This window comes from Panthera pardus, unplaced genomic scaffold, assembly GCF_024362965.1.
Source record: "Panthera pardus isolate Hobbes unplaced genomic scaffold, ASM2436296v1 HiC_scaffold_16, whole genome shotgun sequence".
Classification (NCBI taxonomy): Eukaryota; Metazoa; Chordata; class Mammalia; order Carnivora; family Felidae; genus Panthera; species Panthera pardus.
Window position 1 is genome coordinate 124,075,879 of NW_026526721.1, and position 18,831 is coordinate 124,094,709.

The 18,831-nt window shown below is 40.6% G+C and overlaps 1 long non-coding RNA gene across 1 annotated transcript in view; it reads right to left on the reverse strand.

Moving 5' to 3' along the window:
* Positions 1–14,726, reverse strand: part of LOC128777317 (uncharacterized) — a 20,330-nt gene extending 5,604 nt beyond the window's left edge. The window contains exon 1 of the long non-coding RNA XR_008422573.1: positions 12,649–14,726. This is a non-coding gene — a long non-coding RNA (uncharacterized LOC128777317). The remainder of the gene's footprint in view (positions 1–12,648) is intronic.
* Between the last annotated feature and the right edge of the window lie 4,105 nt (positions 14,727–18,831).

An 18,831-nucleotide genomic window follows, 5' to 3' on the forward strand; every position in this document is an offset into this window, starting at 1 on the left:
TTCCTGGTTCATGAGCACTTTCAGGCTCTTTGCTGACAGCAAGAAGCCGGCTTGGGGTTCTCTCTCTTCCTTTCTCTCTGCCCCTCCCCGGCTTGTGTGCAAGCTCTCTCTGTCAAAATAAATACAAATTTACAAAAAACAAAACAAAAACAAAACAGATGAAAGAAAACAGGGAAATCAAGATTGCAAAGGAAGAGACAGCTATATAGAGATGAACTGAACATTTAGGTGGAAAACAGGAAAATCAAAATTAAAACTAATACAGCAAAGTAATAAGATAAAAATTGACCTACAAAGCAATAGGTTTCACATACACAATTACCATTGACTGGTGCAATACAAACAATATCAAAAAGAAATAATAACAAATGTACAAAACCTGTAATGAGGAAAACCTTAAAATACACACAAAAATGCAAAATTAGACTTGAACTAACGGAAACCTCTCTTATCCTTCGATAGGTAAACCCAACATTTTAAAGATGCCAATCCTTCCTAAGTTAACACATAAATTTAACATGACCCCAATCAAAATATCAGCACATGCTTTTATTTTTTGTTTCTTTTCCTAGAGCTAGGCAAGTTACTTTTAAAGTTCATGCGGATAAATAATTTAGAACAGACAGGAATATCCCCCAAAAGAGCAATAGATTATGCTAGCCATATGAGCTGTTAAAACATAATATAAAACCTCTATAATTAAAGCAATGTGTATTGGTTAATGAATGGACAGACCACTGGAACAGAAAGACTGGAAGTAGGCCCAAACATATGAAATGTTAGTATATGATTTCAGTGGCGTCTCTAATCACTGAGGAAAAAGATGATGTTTTAAATAAATAGAGTTGGATCTCTGGATATCCATTTGGAAGCAAAACACCCCTTTTATTTATATATATATATATATATATATATATATATATATATGTATATATATATATATATATACACACACATACACATAGATACATATATATTATAAATATAAATATATAAACTATAAATATATATAAACTATATAAAAATATATATTATTTTATATATAATATAAAAATCCCTTGTTATATATATTATATAACATATATAAATGTTTTATAATATTTACATATATTTATGTAATATATGTTATATACTATATATATAAACTCCAAATAGACCAAAGATATAAATGTGCAGAATGAAAACATATAAATACCATATAAAACCTGGGTAAATGTTCTCATAATCTGGAATTGAGGAAAGCCTTTGTAACTGTATCTCAAAATCCAGACACGGTAAAAAGGAAAGACTGATACATTTTGACTCTATACAAAAACAGATAACTTTTGCATGGCAAACAAAACACCAAAAACAATGTTAAAAGACAAATGACAAACTGGAAGAACATATTTGCAACTCATAACACAGACAAGGGGCATATTTTCACAAAATATAAAGAACTGTTTATAGAGACCTAGTTATGCCACTTTTTTTAATTATTTTTTTTTTTTAATTTTTATTTTTAGAGAGAGAAAGCATAAGCGAGGGAGAGGGGCAGAAGGGAAGAGAGAGTAAGCCGATTCCACACTCAGTGTAGGGCCAAACATAGGGCTTACTCGATCCCATGACCCTGGGATCATGACCTGAGCCAAAATCCAAAGTCAGATGCTTAACTTGCTGAGCCACCCAGGCACCCCTTGATCAAAGAGATAAAAAGATGAAAATCGTTGGTGCTCATTAGTTCCAGCAGTGGCACTCTGACAGAACTGTTGAGTAGTTTCTATTATCTATTTTACACCCTCAGAGTTGCTCTTTTCGAAGCATAGGGTTTCAGGATTCCTTTCATCTTCTAATCCCCATCACCTTATCTCCTTACGGTAAATTTCCCTCTTGTTTAATTCAGCCAGCCAGAGTTTTGGTGCTTGCAACCAAAATACCCTGACTGATACATATGCTCCTGACTGTTAATGAGCTTGTAATTGGAATAGGGGAGGAAAAGGCAAGATAAGAAAATTATGGCCCTTATCTATTATGATTTCCTTTAATTCTTATTTATCAGCTTAGGCCATTCATTTATTCATTCAAGAAATATTTATTGAGATAAATGCATCCCAGGCACTATGCCAGGGAAACAATGGTGAGAAAAATCAGGTATAATTCCAGCTTTCATGGAGTTTATAGTACAATGAGGGAAATTAATATTAATAAAATAATACCTCAATAATTAAGAAATCCCAACTATTACAGTGTGATAAATGAGAGGAATATAGTACTATAGGAGCAAATCAAGGGGACATTTGATTCACAGCTATTGTTTAATATAATACTGGAGGCCTTGGTCAAAGCTATAAAATAAGAAAATAAGAGATATCAAGAGTGGAAAGGAAACATCATTATTTGCAGGCCATCTACATGTAGATCACTCATATAAAAAGGGAAAAAGCAAAATAAAAAGATTCATTGACATAAACAAGGTCAACGAAAGTTTGCCAGATACAAAGAGAACCTTAAAAATCAGTAGCATTTTTCTAAAATAGCAATAACCAGTAAGAAAAATATAATACAGAACAACAATGCAACAACAAGAATAAAAATGTTTCTGTAAATTAATTTATCAAAAAATGCACAGACTTCAATAAAGGGAAAATTAAAACTGTATTAAGGGAAAGAATTTAATATTTAAATAAATGAGAAAACAGTCCAGCATTCTGGATGTGATAGCTTAACATTGTAAAGGTGGTGATTGTTGCCCATCAGCTAGTACCAGTGACCACAAACCACCGAGGAGAAAACATGAACCCCAATCCTGGTAATTTAATAAATCTGGAAAGTTAAATTTTAATATAAATTATAGTAGTGATATGAGGAAGAAGATTCGAAATCAGTCCCTGAAAGTATATAAAAGTATGGTGACAAGAAAAAGTATTGTGAAATATTGATGTGCTCTCTATCTTTATTTTTAATATCTCAATGCATATCTCAAAGAATTCCAAAACATTTCCCTTGCTTTCCTTTGTCCAACTTTGGACTTGTCTGTGGATCAACTTATTGACTCCAAAGTGTGAAGTTCCTAGTGATTTCACGAATTCCTCATTAATGTATTAAACTTCTGAACTCTCTTCATAAATCTGTGTTCATCAGTCATTGTTGGGGTACACAATTGTTCTTCCTTAAATTTAATTTTTTGGGAATTGGTTACATATTCACATGGTACAGAATTCCAATAACACAAGATACATCCAATTAACGTGAAGATCTCTGTCCTGTCTCTGTCTGCCATTTAGCCAGTTCCCCTCCCTAGGGTCAACCAACGTTATCAGTTGAATTTCTTTTTCTCCTCTTTTTTGAGAAAGATAGTGGCAATCCACACATTCTCTTATTCACTGTTCCCCCCCCCCCCCCATTTAATATATATCTTGGAGATGATTCCATGTCCATATATAAAAATCTTCCTTGTTTTTTATTAATGCATATTGTTTCACTGTATACAAATATATTTTTTTGATTTTTTTTTAAATTTTATTTTTTATTTTTTAAAATTTACATCGAAATTAGTTAGCATATAGTGAAACCATGATTTCAGGAGTAGATTCCTTAATGCCCCTTACCCATTTAGCCCATCCCCCCTTCCACAACCCCTCCAGTAACCCTCATTTTGTTCTCCATATTTATGAGTCTCTTCTGTTTTGTCCCCCTCCCTGTTTTTATATTATTTTTGTTTCCCTTCCCTTATGTTCATCTATTTTGCCTCCTGAAGTCCTCATATGAGTGAAGTCATATGATTTTTGTCTTTCTCTGACTGACTAATTTCACTTAGCATAATACTCTCCAGTTCCATCCATGTAGTTGCAAATGGCAAGATTTCATTCTTTTTGATTGCTGAGTAATACTCCATTGTATGTATATACCACATTTTCTTTTTTTTTTTTCTTTTTTTTTTTTAATTTATTTTTGAGACAGGGAGAGACAGAGCATGAATGGGGGAGGGTCAGAGAGAGGGAGACACAGAATCTGAAACAGGCTCCAGGCTCTGAGCTGTCAGCACAGAGCCCGATGCGGGGCTCGAACTCACAGACCGCAAGATCATGACCTGAGCCGAAGCCGGCTGCTTAATCGACTGAGCCACCCAGGCGCCCCCACATTTTCTTTATCCATTCATCCATCGATGGACATTTGGGCTCTTTCCATACTTTGGCTATTGTTGATGGTGCTGCTATAAACATTGGGGTGCATGTGTCCCTTCGAAACAGCATACCTGTATCCCGTGGATAAATGGCTAGTACTTCAATTGCTGGGTCCTAGGGTAGTTCTATTGTTAGTTTTTTGAGGAAACTCCGTACTGTTTTCCAGAATGGCTGCACCAGCTTGCATTCCCAAAAAATATCTTTTAAAAAAATTTTTAATGATTATTTATTCTTTGAGAAAGAGAGAGAGAGCACGAGCAGGGGAGGGGCAGAGAGAGGGAGGCACAAAATCTCAAGCAGGCTCCAGGCTGTCAGCACAGAGCCTGACGCGGGGCTTGAACTCACAAACTGGGAGATCATGACCTGAACCTAAGTCAGACACTTAACCAACTGAGCCACCCAGGTGCCCTTAAAAATATCTTAATTTGTTAAACCAATCCCTTCTGATGAACATTAGGTTGTTTGTGATCCTTTGATCCAGGATCACCTAGGTGGTTAGAAAGTTGCCATTTACCCTAGAAAGTCCATTTATATGCCCCATTCTGATCTTCACGCTCTCTCTTCCTCCAAAAGTATCCATTATCCTGTCTTTTATAGCAATCACTTTTCTTGTGTTTCATTATAGCTTTTCACTTGTGGGCAATCCTAGACTCTATAGTTTAGTCTTATCCTTTTAAAAAATTACAATGTCTTTAAAGGATCTTTTAATCTTCAGGATGGCCCTCCTGAAGGGCATTTATTTTCTTTTCTTTACACCTTTTTAGATTATGACCTCAGGACTTTTGATATGCAGCTTTCCACAGTTTAGATTTTGCTTTTGGTGGAGTTGAACATGTTCCTCTATCCTCTGTATTTCCTGCAAACTGGCAGCTGGAGCCAGATGCTTTATCAGACTTAGATAAAATCCCTCTGAAAAGACTATAGGTGGTGCTATGTTCCTTCATCAGGAGGCACACGATGTCTAGTTTTCTTTCTTTTTGTAATATTAGCAGCTTTTGATGCCCAGGGTCTAGAACGATTAGTTTACTGAGAGTTGCAAAATAATGATATTCTTTTCATTTTAAGTTTTTTATTTATTTTGAGGAGGGGGTGTATGAGCAGGGAGGGGGCAGAGAGAAATGAAGAAAGAGAGAATCCCAAGCAGGCTCCGTTCCATCAGCATACGGAACCCGACGTGGGGCTCAGTCTCATGAACTGTGAGATCATGACCTGAGCTAAAATCAATAGTCAGATGCTCAACTGACTGAGCCAACCCACGCACCCCCAAAATAATGATATTCTAATTCAATAACTCATTTTTCATTTATTATTTGAGATACTGTATATACACTTGTAAGATGGAGTATTTTTATAAGAATTCTGTTTTTATAGTCAATAACCAGTAGTGCAATTTTATGTGGGAAATATAGGATAAATATTTGATTCTTTCTCTTGCAAGTTTTCAGATAGTGAATTGAATCCCTATTACAATCCAAAACTGGCTAATCAGTTTTTATTTTTTTTAATAATTAGCAACCTATGGATTTAAACATATTTGAAGAGTTTCAATCAGTCCCACTTTGGCCTTTTAAAGCTAACAGTGTTCTATTTTGTTCAGTAGAAACCCCTTCACGTTGGTTTCTGAATAATTTTCACATGACCCTAGTAGCTTCCTTTATCTGGTGTGAGAATATATTCTTGATTGTACTTTTTTTCTGCCCCAGGCATGGAATGAAGCATTTCCCCCTGAAAGTCCTTGTTTCTCTTAGTGAGACATGATATTTCAAAACCAAAACCTGGGTACAAGGACTGCTAATGGCTGCTGGATTGGTCATTGTTTCTAGACTTCTTCAGTGGACAGAGTTAGGAAAAATATACACACACAGACACGTAAACAACTCCCCCCCCAACACACACACCCCAAAATACTTCATGAGTTCATACTGAAATTTCCAATTAAAATGCAGGACTACAGGCTGTTTTACCCAACCTCTTCTATATTACATTGATATCTCCTATCTTTTATACTGGAAATTTTGATTTCAAGGACCTAAGGTACAGTAGAATTATAATCTCCTATAATCACTCATTTACTTTGATCTCTAATACACACACACCTCAGAGTAATACAAGTACTCAGAATAGTCAGTTTTTTGCATATATGTGATTTTCTCCCCATTTTGGTTTTTGACAATTGATGTGGTGAATTTTAAGTCTCTCCTCTTACAATTTTTCTCTATTTCTCCCATCTGTATTTTGTCCCCCTTTTCTTCCTTTTCTGGTTTCTTTTAGATGAATTGAATATTTTTAATGATTTGATTTTAACTCCTCGGTTGGGTTATTAGCCATCAACTTTGTTGTTATTTTAGTGGATGCTTTAGGGTTTCTAGTATACATCTTTGTTGGGGAAGGTCATCGAAAAGACCTGACCGCCAGTTGACCTGTGAGCTGGACCCAGGTGATTGGAAGTGCCTCACCTCCTCCTGTGTCCTTGGAATGTGGGTTTGCTTGCTTTTCCCACACCCAGTGGCTGCTCCAAGGACATAGATTTGAGATAATGATATGGTGTTGAGAATACCTGTACAGTATAAGTGACTATACCCAGGGAAGGCCTCCCTCCATATAAATTTTTAATACGTGGCAGGCAGATTCCGGGATCCCCTGGCCTTGCAGCAGCCCCAAGGTAAGCCTTATACGTAAGTTCCCTTTGCTTATCAAAACTGCCACATAACAACCTGGAATGGCCTCTTCCTTTGCTCTCTCCCTGCCCTCTGCATTTGGGGGCCAATTTCAGGTTACACCTGGAATGCTCCCCAGAGGGTTGTGAACCAACAATTTTTTAAGTTATGACAGCATACCTTCAGGTGGTAGTATACCACTGCACGAATAGTGTAAGAAGCATACAATCATATACTCACATGGCTTCCTCTTCAGCCTTTATGCCATTTCACCATATGTTTTATTTTTGTGCATGTTACAAACTCCACAGTATATTATTTTGATTTTTATTTAAACACTGACTTATATTTTATTTTATTTTATTTTTAAATTTTTTTTTTTAACGTTTATTTATTTTTGAGACAGAGAGAGAGCATGAACGGGGGAGGGTCAGAGAGAGGGAGACACAGAATCTGAAACAGGCTCCAGGCTCTGAGCTGTCGGCACAGAGCCCGACGCGGGGCTCGAACTCACGGACCGCGAGATCATGACCTGAGCTGAAGTCGGCCACTTAACTGACTGAGCCACCCAGGCGCCCCAACAGTGACTTATATTTTAAAGGGGTCGAAATAATCAGAAGAGTACTTGTATATTTATTCATGTCATTACCATGTTTAAAATACATTTATGTATTTATTTTTTTTTAATTTTTTTTTTTTAATTTTTTTTTTTCAACGTTTATTTATTTTTGGGACAGAGAGAGACAGAGCATGAACGGGGGAGGGACAGAGAGAAAGGGAGACACAGAATCGGAAAGAGGCTCCAGGCTCTGAGCCATCAGCCCAGAGCCTGACGCGGGGCTCGAACTCACGGACCGTGAGATCGTGACCTGGCTGAAGTCGGACGCTTAACCGACTGCGCCACCCAGGCGCCCCTTTTTAATTTTTTTAACGTTTATTTATTTTTGAGACAGAGAGAGACAGAGCATGAATGGGGGAGGGTCAGAGAGAGAGGGAGACACAGAATCCGAAACAGGCTCCAGGCTCTGAGCGGTCAGCACAGAGCCCGACACGGGGCTTGAACTCATGGACCGTGAGATCATGACCTGAGCTGAAGTTGGAGGCCTAATCGACTGAGCCACCCAGGCACCCCTATTTTTTAAAGTTTATTTATTTTTTTAGTAATCTCTGTGCCCAATGTAGGCCTTGAACTCAAGTCTCTGAGATCAAGAGTTACACGCTATTCAGGGTGAGCCAGCCAGGGGCCCCCTGTTGTTACTATTTTTGATATTCTTTCTTCCCTTGTACCAGATTTCCTGGTATAGCTTTCTTCTGCCTCAAGGACCTCATTTAACATTTCTTATAGTGCAGGTCCTAGGAGGTAATTAATTCTTTCAGTTTTTGTATAGCCAAAACACACACACACACACACACACACACACACACACACACACACACACACCTTTATTTTGCTTTCAATATTGAGAGAGATTTTCACTGGGGATAGAATTCTAGGCTTAAAGGTGTTTGTTTTTGTTTTTATTTTGTGCTTGAGTACTTTATTTTTATTTATTTATTTTTAATTCTTTATTTTCAATTTTTATTTATTTTGAGAGAGAGACAGACAGGCAGAGAGAGAGAGAGAGGGAGAGAGCAAGAGAGAATCCCAAGCAGGCTCTGCACCGGCAGTGTGGATCCCAGCGTGGGGCTTGACCTCATGAACCATGATATCATGACTTGAGCTGAAACCAAGATTCAGATGCTTCCCTGACTGAGCTACCCAGGCGCCCCTGTGGTTGAGTACTTTAACACGTTACTTTACTGTTTCTTTTTCCCATTGTTACTGACAAGAAATTGGGATCATTCTTATCTTGGTTCTTCTGTGTAATGAGTTTTTTGGGTTTTGTTTTTTTTTTCTCTGACTGCCTTTAGTATTTTCTCCTTCTCCTGGATCTGAGCAATTTGGTTATGATGGGCCTAGGGGTAGTTTTCTTCTTGTTTCTGTTCCTGGGGTTAGCTGAGCTTTTGAATCTGTGGCTTTATAATTTCCATCAAATTTGGAAACATTTTGGCTATTATTATTTTTCCAACTATTTTCTCTGTCTCCATTATCTGTCCTCTCGGGGACTTCAATTATCAATATATTAGGCACTTGAAGTTATTGCATAACTCGCTTGATACTCTGTTCATTTTTAGAGATTCTTTTTTTTCTCTGTGCTTCACTTCGGCTAGTTTCTGTCATTATGTCTTCAACATTTCTATTGGTACGTCAAGGACATTCTTTTCTTGTGCAATGCCAAATCTGTCACTAATCCCATCAATATATTTTTCATCTCTGATATTGTAGTTTCATCTCTAGAAGTTTCACTGGGGTCTTTTTTATCCTTCCACGTCTCTTCTTAACTGTCTTGAACATACATAGTATTTTAAAAGTAACTGTTTTTTTTAATTTTTTTTAACGTTTTATTTATTTTTGAGACAGGGAGAGACAGAGCATGAACAGGGGAGGGTCAGAGAGAGGGAGACACAGAATCTGAAACATGCTCCAGGCTCTGAGCTGTCAGCACAGAGCCTGACGCGGGGCTCGAACTCACGGACCGCGAGATCATGACCTGAGCCGAAGTCGGCCGCTTAACCGACTGAGCCACCCAGGCGCCCCAAAAGTAACTGTTTTAATATCTTTGTTTGCTAATTCTAACACATGTCAGTTCTGGGTTGGTTTTAATTGATTGAGTTTTCTTTTCCTTTTCACTATTGGTTATCTTTTTGCTCCTTTGCATGGCTGGTAATTTTCAATCAGACGTGAGACATTGTGAATTTTACTTTATTGGGTGCTGGATATTTTTGTTTCCCTATAAATATTCTTGGACTTTGTTTTGGGACTCAGCTAAGTTACTTGATGCTTTTAGGTCTTGCTTTCAAGATTTGTTAGGCAGTATCAGAGATGTGTTAGTGTAAGGGCTAATTTTTTTCTCCCAATACTGAGACAAGAGCCTTCTGAGTTCTCTACTCAATATCCTATGAATCAGGAGGTTTTTCAGCCTGACTGGTGGGAACAGGCACTATTTCTGGTCCTGTGTGACCCCAGGTATACTTCCTCTAATTCCTGCCAGTGCTTTTTTCTCTAACCTCAGATTATTTTCTCACACATTTGCTCTGATTGTTTCTCTGCTGAATTCTCAAGGATGACTCTGTAGGTCTTCAGAGTTTTTACTCTGTGAAGCTCTCTCCTTTCCAGCACTCTGCTTACCTCAATCTACCTAGAATCTCAGCTTGTCTTTTCAGTGCAAGAAGTCTGGGTTCTGCCTGGGCTCCTCGTTTCCTACACTGAGGCCTTGAAATTCTCCTGCGACAGGAAGCTGTGGCAACCAGAGGGCTCACCTTGCCTGTTTCCCATCTTTCAGGGATTACTGTGCATTGCTTGAGGCACAGTATCTTGAAAACCATTGTTTCATATATTTTGTCTATTTTTGTTTGTGTATTTTTGTGCATTTTGTGTATTTTTTGGCTATGTTTTCGTTTGTGTATTTTTTGTTTCAGCTAAGAAACAGGTATTCTGGTGCTCTGCCTTTCTTAAAGTGGAATTCTTTACTCGTACAATTTTGTTTCCATTCCTCTTGGTATCTCCTCAGTGTGAGGCTCTGTGTTGGAGTGGAAGTCTGGTTGTTCAATTTCCAGAGCTCACAGAGGCTCAGGCTATTCCAGGCCCTTTGGGTTTTACTATGGATCCCTTGCCCTCACCCACTACTACACTGGATGAAGCCCTCCCAGTCTCAGTGCTGCTGCACATCCCAGCAAATATCTGGTGGATACTTTGAGTTTCTCCCGCTCTCGGACCTGGTTGCTTCTCTCTGCTTTCTCCCGCAAAAAAACTGAGACCGTGGAGTTCTTGGGGCTGTTGGTGGATTGTTGCCATCCACTTATATTTTGAGATTTATGGGGATACCTTCTCACCTAGTTGTGTTGTAAATGTTACATGTGGGATTTTGGTTTAACAATTTAGTTTTTCCTTCTGCTTTTATGTGGGGATTTGAGAGATTCAAAAATTATGCTGCTGTTGCCATTTTTCCAGAGTCCTGCTGAAATTTCTTGAGACATTTATGTTCTTACCACATCATGGATTTCCTTTAGACTATCATTTCCACTAATAGTTTGTCTTTTTTCCTCCTATATAATTTAAATTCTTCTTCAGTTTTTCCCCTGGAAAGCTGTGGCTGTATCTTTCTTTTTTTCCATCTCCTCTTCCTTCTCTTCCTTTTCCTTTAAAAATTTTCCCAAGAATATGTGCCATCCAGCCACAACTTTTGACCTGTTGTTTATCTTTCCATTTCTATCGTACTGTTCTAGGGACAAGCATTTAGTCATCGCTTCTCTGGTCATTCTGTCCTGTCAGTGCAACTGCTCCAAAGGCATGTGGGAAAATCAGAGAAGGGAGTGGGTCCTTCAATACCTACCACAGATTAAGACCTACCTAAAAAGCCAATGGAATTTAAGAAGTACAGATATCCCCGGGGCGCCTGGGTGGCTCACTCGGTTAAGCGGCCGACTTCTGCTCAGGTCATGATCTCGCGGTCTGTGAGTTCGAGCCCCGCGTCGGGCTCTGTGCTGACGGCTCAGAGCCTGGAGCCTGTTTCAGATTCTGTGTCTCCCTCTCTCTGACCCTCCCCCATTCATGCTCTGTCTCTCTCTGTCTCAAAAATAAATAAACGTTAAAAAAATTAAAAAAAAAAAAAAGAAGTACAGATACAGGAACAGAACAATAGACCACTGGAACAAAAGAGAAAACTCAGAGTCAGAAATATGGGGGCATCCATATGGTAACTTGCTATATGATAGTGTTGATATGACAACACCATGACAAAAGCATGAACAGTGTTGCAGATGATGTTGGGGAAACTGGTTCACTACAAGGAGAAAAAGAAAAATCATTCTTCACATCTCACCATGAACAAAGAAATGGATGAATAAACTTAATGTGAGCTATGAAGTCTAAGGAGAAAGAGAAAAAAGATGTAGGAGAATATCTTTGTGACTAAGGAATGAGGAGAGTCTTCTTCGATAGGATCTCCCAAACACAAATCATTCAACAGAAGAACTGTTGTATTTATTGCATCAAACCAAGAATATTTGTTAGACAGAAGATACCAAAGACAAAATAATCCAGAGGACATATTGGGAAAAGAAAGTTGCAGTGTTTAAAACCAACATGAGACTAATATCTAGATTCTATAAGGAATTTATGGATTTTACAAGAAAAAGGCAGAGAACCCAACAGTAAAATGAGCAAAGCACATGAAAAAGCAACTTACAGAAGAGGAAAACAAATAGCTAACATATGTGAAGAAATTCTCAACTCATCAGTTATCAGAGAAGTGCAAACTAAAGCAACAGTGAGATACCCCACAGGAACACTGGTGAACTGCTGACAGTCTAGTGATTGGTCACTAGCCCAATACTGGCATGCTAGGCACATGAATGAAATGACTATGGTGGCAAACATAGAGGTCCTGTATTCGTCCAACGGCATTGACCCCCACTTCCCAAGACTGATCTAGCTACTGCTGTCTCTGCTTGTTCAACTTGTCAGCAACAGAGATCAACACTGAGTTCTTGATATGGCACTATTTCTTGAGGAGACCAACTGGCTGTTTGGTGCCCAGTTGGTTGATTATATCAGGCCCCTTGCATTGGACAAGCCAATGGTTCGTCCCCACAGGAACGACTATTCCAGATAGGAGTTTGCCTTTCTTGCCTGCAAATCTTCAGTTATAGCACTAGCTGGGGTTATGGAATGCCTCATCCACAAGCATGGAATCTCACACACCACAGCTTTTGACCAGGGGACTCACTTTACAGTGAAGGAGGTGTCGGAGTTGGTCCATCACCATAGGATCTATTGTTTGTATCACATATTGCACCATCCTGAGGGAGATTTGTGGAAGAGTCTTCCAAAGGCACAGATGAAATGCTAGCCTGGAAAAACATGGAGAGAATGAGGTGCCATCCTTCAAAACACAGTATAATTATATCAGTCAGAAACCAGTATATGGTGCTCTGTTCTGAAGAGGAAGAGTCCATGGATCTACGAATCAAGAGTGTATATAGGAGTGGCTCCACTGGTCACCATTCCTAATGGCCTGTCAGAGGGTTTTGTGCTGTCATTGCAACTTTGGGCTCTTCAATGTTGGAGGTTCTGATCCCAGATAGGACAGGTTCTTGCCAGATGATACTGCAAGGGTGTCATTGAATTACAGACTGCTGCAAGGCGCTGGGCTTCCTGTGCCCAGGGACCAGCAACTTAAAAGGAACAGTTATGTTGGTGGAGATAATTGACCCTGACAAGCAGGAGGAGGTCAGGCTGCTTTTACACACTAGCAGCAGGAAGGAATATGGTATGTATGGAAAGTAAGAGATCCGCTTTGGGGCCTCCTGGTCCTCTTTTGCCCCATTGTAACTGTGAACAGACATGTGCTGCAACCTTGAACTGAGAAAGGATATGACTATCAAGGATTCAGGCACTACAGAATCATGAGTTGCCCAACAAGCTAAGCTACCAAGATGTGACAAGATGATGTTTGAGGGTGAAGGGAATTCAGAATGGATGTTGGAGGAGGGAGTGGACACGTTGTAGCCTTGAGGTCAACTACAGTGACAGGGGCTGTAGTTCATCTCTCTAACCTCTTTGTTATTAGTTCCTCCCCACCCCCGGGAAGAGAGGCCTGTGGGAACCATGGAAGCACTGCTCCCCGAAACTATGTGGAGAAGTAGATCTGTGCAGCTCATGGGGTGCACTGTGGCAGCCATGAGGATGTGCCTCACAGACCTCCAACCAGAGGAAGTATAACTGACCAAAGGCCCAGCTCTTGCTCTGTGAAATGCACTGCTGAGTTGTGTCCAGGCCACTTTTCCCATGGGCTTCCAGTGACTGATGTCACAAGAATCCTGAAATAGACTCATTCCTGGGAGACATAGCTCTCCTCTAATGGCTGAGTGCTCTGAGGATTCCCTGATGACACTAGTGAACCTGCCAAAGACAAGGACAGCCGTCAGCCTAGGACACTTCCACCCAAGATTTTCAGACTCCTACTGGGATTTTTTCAGCTTTCCAGCCTCACACAGTTCCCTTCCTATTTTCTCTCACACAGACACATACACTAATAACTTCTTGTACAATTAATCTTGTCCTGGTATCTGCTCCTTGGAGGACTTAACATAGCTTGTACAAGAGAGTTACGGTAAGCAAGGGAAGAGTTAAGAATGACCCCTTGCTTTCCTAACTTGAGTACTGGTCACATGGTGGTACTGTTAGGCACTGAGAAAAGGGAAACCAGGGGGTCTCCATTTAAAGACAGAAGGTATATCAAGAGGACAAACAAGAGGTATGGGGGGGTGCCTGGGTGGCTCAGTTGGTTAAGTGTCTGATTCTTGATTTTGGCTCAGATCATGATCTCATGGTTCCTGGGATCGAGCTCCATGCCAAGCTACTTGGAATTCTCTCTCTCCCTCTCCTGCTGTCCTTCCCCACTCATGCTCTCTTTTTCTCTCTCTCTCTCAAAATAAATAAGTAAACATTAAAAAAAAAAAAACAAAAGAGCTGTGTGGAAGGACAAAAGGAAGGGAAAGCAGAGAGGTCTCAGGCAAGGAGGACAATTTCACCCATTATGGGTTTCTGTTGCAAATGAAGTTGTCCTTTCCCCATTGGAGGCCTGGTTTCAATTTTTCAAATCTTAAGAGAAGTTCCAACCTCACTTATGGCTCAAAAACAGATTCTCATGAAAATATATGGAAGGGAATCAGAGAGAAGCTTACTCTGAGGTTTCTGTCTCAGGTAAGCTGCTGTAACAAAATACTGTGCACTGGTAACCTAATCAGAAGACGTTTACTGTTCACAGTTCTGGACACTGCGAAATCCAAGATCAAGGTGCAGGTTAGGTTCCTGGTGAGGATCCTCTTTCTGGTTTATATATATCCTGCCTTCTTACCATGTCCTCATATGGTTTTTCCTTGGTGCAAGCTCTTGGAGAGAGAGAGATCTCATCTTCCTCTCTTAAAGGATGCCAACTTCTTAACCTCATTTAAACCCAATTCCCTCTGAAAGGCCCCGCCTCCAAGTACCATCACAGGGGGATTAAGACTGTATCATATGAATTTTAGTGGTGGTGGATGGGGGCACAAACATTCAGTCCAGAACAGTTTCTTTCAGCCATATTGGGAAATGCTGATTCTCATGGCCACTCAGTCTTCATAGAGTTCCCGTGCCATGTGAACACTGGGCATAGATGGCTCCCAAGTCATTACAGGAAGAAGAAACAAAATACTGACTTAGAGAGTGTAATATCAAAATGCCTTCAGTCCTCCACTCTCAGACTGGTCCACTGTTTTCTGCAGGCTTCTTGCAGACTCAGATTCTTTAGCTTGAAATTGTTTCACTGAGAACAATTATTTTCTCTCCTTTCCCTGCCTTCATCCCTACCCTTTCTTTTAATTGCAAATAAGTTTTAAAAGGGGGGAAATCACATGTGCAAATACAGTAATTTCCCGAAGGAGCCCAGAAACACATTCTTGATGGCCAAGTAAGGTTTTGTAAACAGAAGCATGTTTAATTAGTACGACTGAGTAGAGAACAAAAAGCATTATCTCCAGAAACACAAAGCTAGAACAATTTTCTTAAAAAATGCAGAATGGTTTAAAATATCGCGATGAGACAAAGGGAACTTCTCTGGCACGGACTCACCGATTTTTTAATAAAAAAATTTGTTTTCAAGACTTAATATTGATAATATCGCTCCTTAATGTGCTTCGGTTGTTCTCCCATGGGTTCCCAAGAGGTGGGCTATAGATTATTTCTCTCTCTGCTGTGCACTGGCTCTGTCCAGCTATTGCCTCACTATTCATGTAAACCCAACACTCCAGTCTTTGTTCCAGTCTCACAACAGTGGTGAAAGGAATTAGCACTGTTGATAAGATAGGACTGTGTGTATTAGTTTTGTCCTCTTGAGAACTGAATGCTTTAACACATTTATCAGTCTCCCTTGCTTAACAAATAAGTTAAAAACCGGAACTGTGGTCTCCAAAGTTCCAAAGTAAATAGGACAAGTATTGTGGGCTTGAGTATTTCCTTCTTACAGTAAATCAGAGTTGAAAGAAGCTACAGAATTGAGAAGTGTGCTTTTCACGTGTAATTCAATTCAACAAACATTGATTGTTAAAAATTCCTTTAACTTTTCCTTCTCAATACAGTGAGTCCTTTATGGCAGAGGGAGTTTAGGCCCAAACATTGAACTATTTACAGTTGAAGTTATCAGAAGTTATCCATAAGGCTAGAAAGCTGGGGAAAGTTCTGCTACAGTTCTGTGGTTTTTTTTCCTTGTACTACATTTTATTTTATTTTATTTTTTGGTGCTAGTTCCAAACATCCAAAGAACAGCATTGTAAAATGCAAAGAACTCTGGATTCAGAGTCCCCCCACCCCCCATCCTGCTCATTTATTTGGGTCTACACCAATCCACATTTCCTAAGGTCTTATTACTTAGCAGCAAACACCAGGCTTCATAGCCCATGGGACTGACCAAGTCTGGCTTACATTGCAACGGAGAAAATGAAAGCATCTCTCACAAGTGGTAGAAACTCCTAGGAAAGTAGACGCTATTTGGATACACATGTGGCTGTCACCTGTGTGTTCAGACGCATCCACTCTTCAAAGATAAATAGCTCTTTGTACATGTCTACTCAGATATCTATACTGGGGTCCCCAGGGGCTGCTTGGCTGGCTGGAGAAGGCCTGAGATTGTGTGGTGAAGATATTTGGAGGGATTTTGAACTGAGGTAATGTCACAGAGGGTCAAAGAACAGAGACATGTAGGTGACTTGTAGGAGAAGCTATGGATAAATAGCATCCAGGGTAAAGCTACTGATATGAGCTATGGCCCCAGGCTTCAGGCGTTCCTGAAGTCCATCCTTGGAGCCTCTAGGGATCTGTGGAGTCTGGTTGGGAGCTGCAGCTGGGGCACCTGACCACAAACACAGAAGGTTAGTGTGGCACAGGCCAGACACGGCAGAAAGGGGAACAGGAGGAAGGAAAGGCAGTTCTGCTCAAAAAGGAAGAGAGAAGACTGAAGGGAAGGATATGGGGGCTCTGGGAGGTTTCTGGTAGAGTGACTCAGGTGACAGGAGGCCTCCTCAGAAAGGGTTAGAAAGGACCTCAGGCTGTGGCTCTAAAAGGCCCCAGGTCCTAGTGACTGACTGCTGGTTTCTGCATGTGCTTTCTCCCCCTCACACGGGCTGAGGCTTTCCTTCTTAAATGTTTACTGGGAAATAGATTTCATTCATCTGCAACCAACAACTTAGTATTTGTCATCAGGGAGTCCAAATACCATCCACAGTAATAGTGTTCTATTTTTCCCTTCTTTACCATGGTGGAAAGTGCAAGTTGCTTCGTTGCCTTACAGAGAGCCCTTTCATCCTCACCCTGAGCCTGAGGTCATTTATTTTCCACACCGCATAAGAGAGATGAGGCTCCAGGCAGAGCTGGGACTTCCTGGTGCACTAAGCCTGGGGCAGGTAGAGGCATGACTCCAAGCTCAGTGCTCTGTCCATCATAACCTCTACTTGGTTCTTGGTCAGACAGGTCCTACTTTTCATGCTTAGGATTTCAGTGCATCACCAAGGCTCACTTTCATCTTTGTGACAAAGACTACCAGCTACTTCCTGCTCTCTGTCTCAACCAGTTGTTCAGTGATTTTGGTCACTGTGCAAGCAGTCAGAAGGCACTCGGGTATGTGAGTACCTGAGATACAGACACTAGAAATGTATCACTCCCCCCAAATGGAGCCCTCTACTCACTCCAGAGTGGGGAGCAGGAGCTCTGCTCTGGCCTGCCTTTTGTAAGGAAAGAAAACCAATCTATCCAATGCTAGGGAACCCTGGAAACAGGCCAAGCCACCCTGAACCAAGAATTGATGAGGTCTGGAGAATAAACTCAGTTCCAAAGGAAGAAGGTGTGCATGGAGACCTAGAAAGCTGTCCTGGGGAGCTGGGGACACATAGAAAACCAGAAACCATAGACGAGTGGGACAGCTTTACCTTCCTGGATGTAGGACCTGAGTCAGAATCCAAAGCCTGCTCTGGAGGGGACCTCTCTGTTCACACTAGAGCATCCAGGGGGAACTGAGGATACCTGTTGATGGCTGAGAGAAGGTTCTGAGCTGAGGATATGTGACTCCCTCAGCAGAGGATGGCTCCAAAAAGGATTACTAGGTGCTCATGCCAGGGGCGTTGGGAAGCAGACAGCAGGAGAGGGACGGGATCATGGAAGACGTGGGGACTGCTGCATCCAGGGAGGGTGATAAAGCTGATCTCCTGAGACTGCCAGGAGTTGATATACCACAAGGGGAACCTCAGGGCAAAAGCATCCTTCCTGAACTGACTTAACTGAAACTGGGAATCAATTCCCATTCCAGATCACCAGGTCCTTGGACTACTGGGATTTGTCCATTGCTTATTTGTGGTGATGGCTTTCCTTTTCTTTTAATCAAACCTTGTGTTTGCATGGTTAGAATCAGTTTACAGGGGTGTCTAGTGAAGAAACCTTCCCAAGTCTCTGCCCATGATTTCGATTGAAGCAGACTGCCCAGGCACATGCTCTGCCAGTTCCAGGGTTGTGCTGTATGTTTCTTCCAGGTGAAATGGCTGCCTTATAACCCTCCTGATAGATCAATAAGTAGGCAGGATTAGTGTGTGGGTCACCTGATAGATTGCAAAAACCCCTTATGTTCCCTAAGTCTCTGCATTTGGGGGAACTTAGTAAAGGGATAAGCTTCTGGAATTTTTGTGTTTGGTGTTGATCTTCTGCCAATGATTGACTTCCCCGTTGTTGAATTGGTTGAGGAGGTGGTGATTTATCAGAAAGCATAGCAGGAAAAATTTGTTGTCATTGCTAAGACCTCAGGTGTTGGCTCATTGCAAGTTCCTGGATTAAAGGTAATAAAATAAAGGAAATTTTCAACTTTTAATGTTTGTAGGTCCTGCTCCTG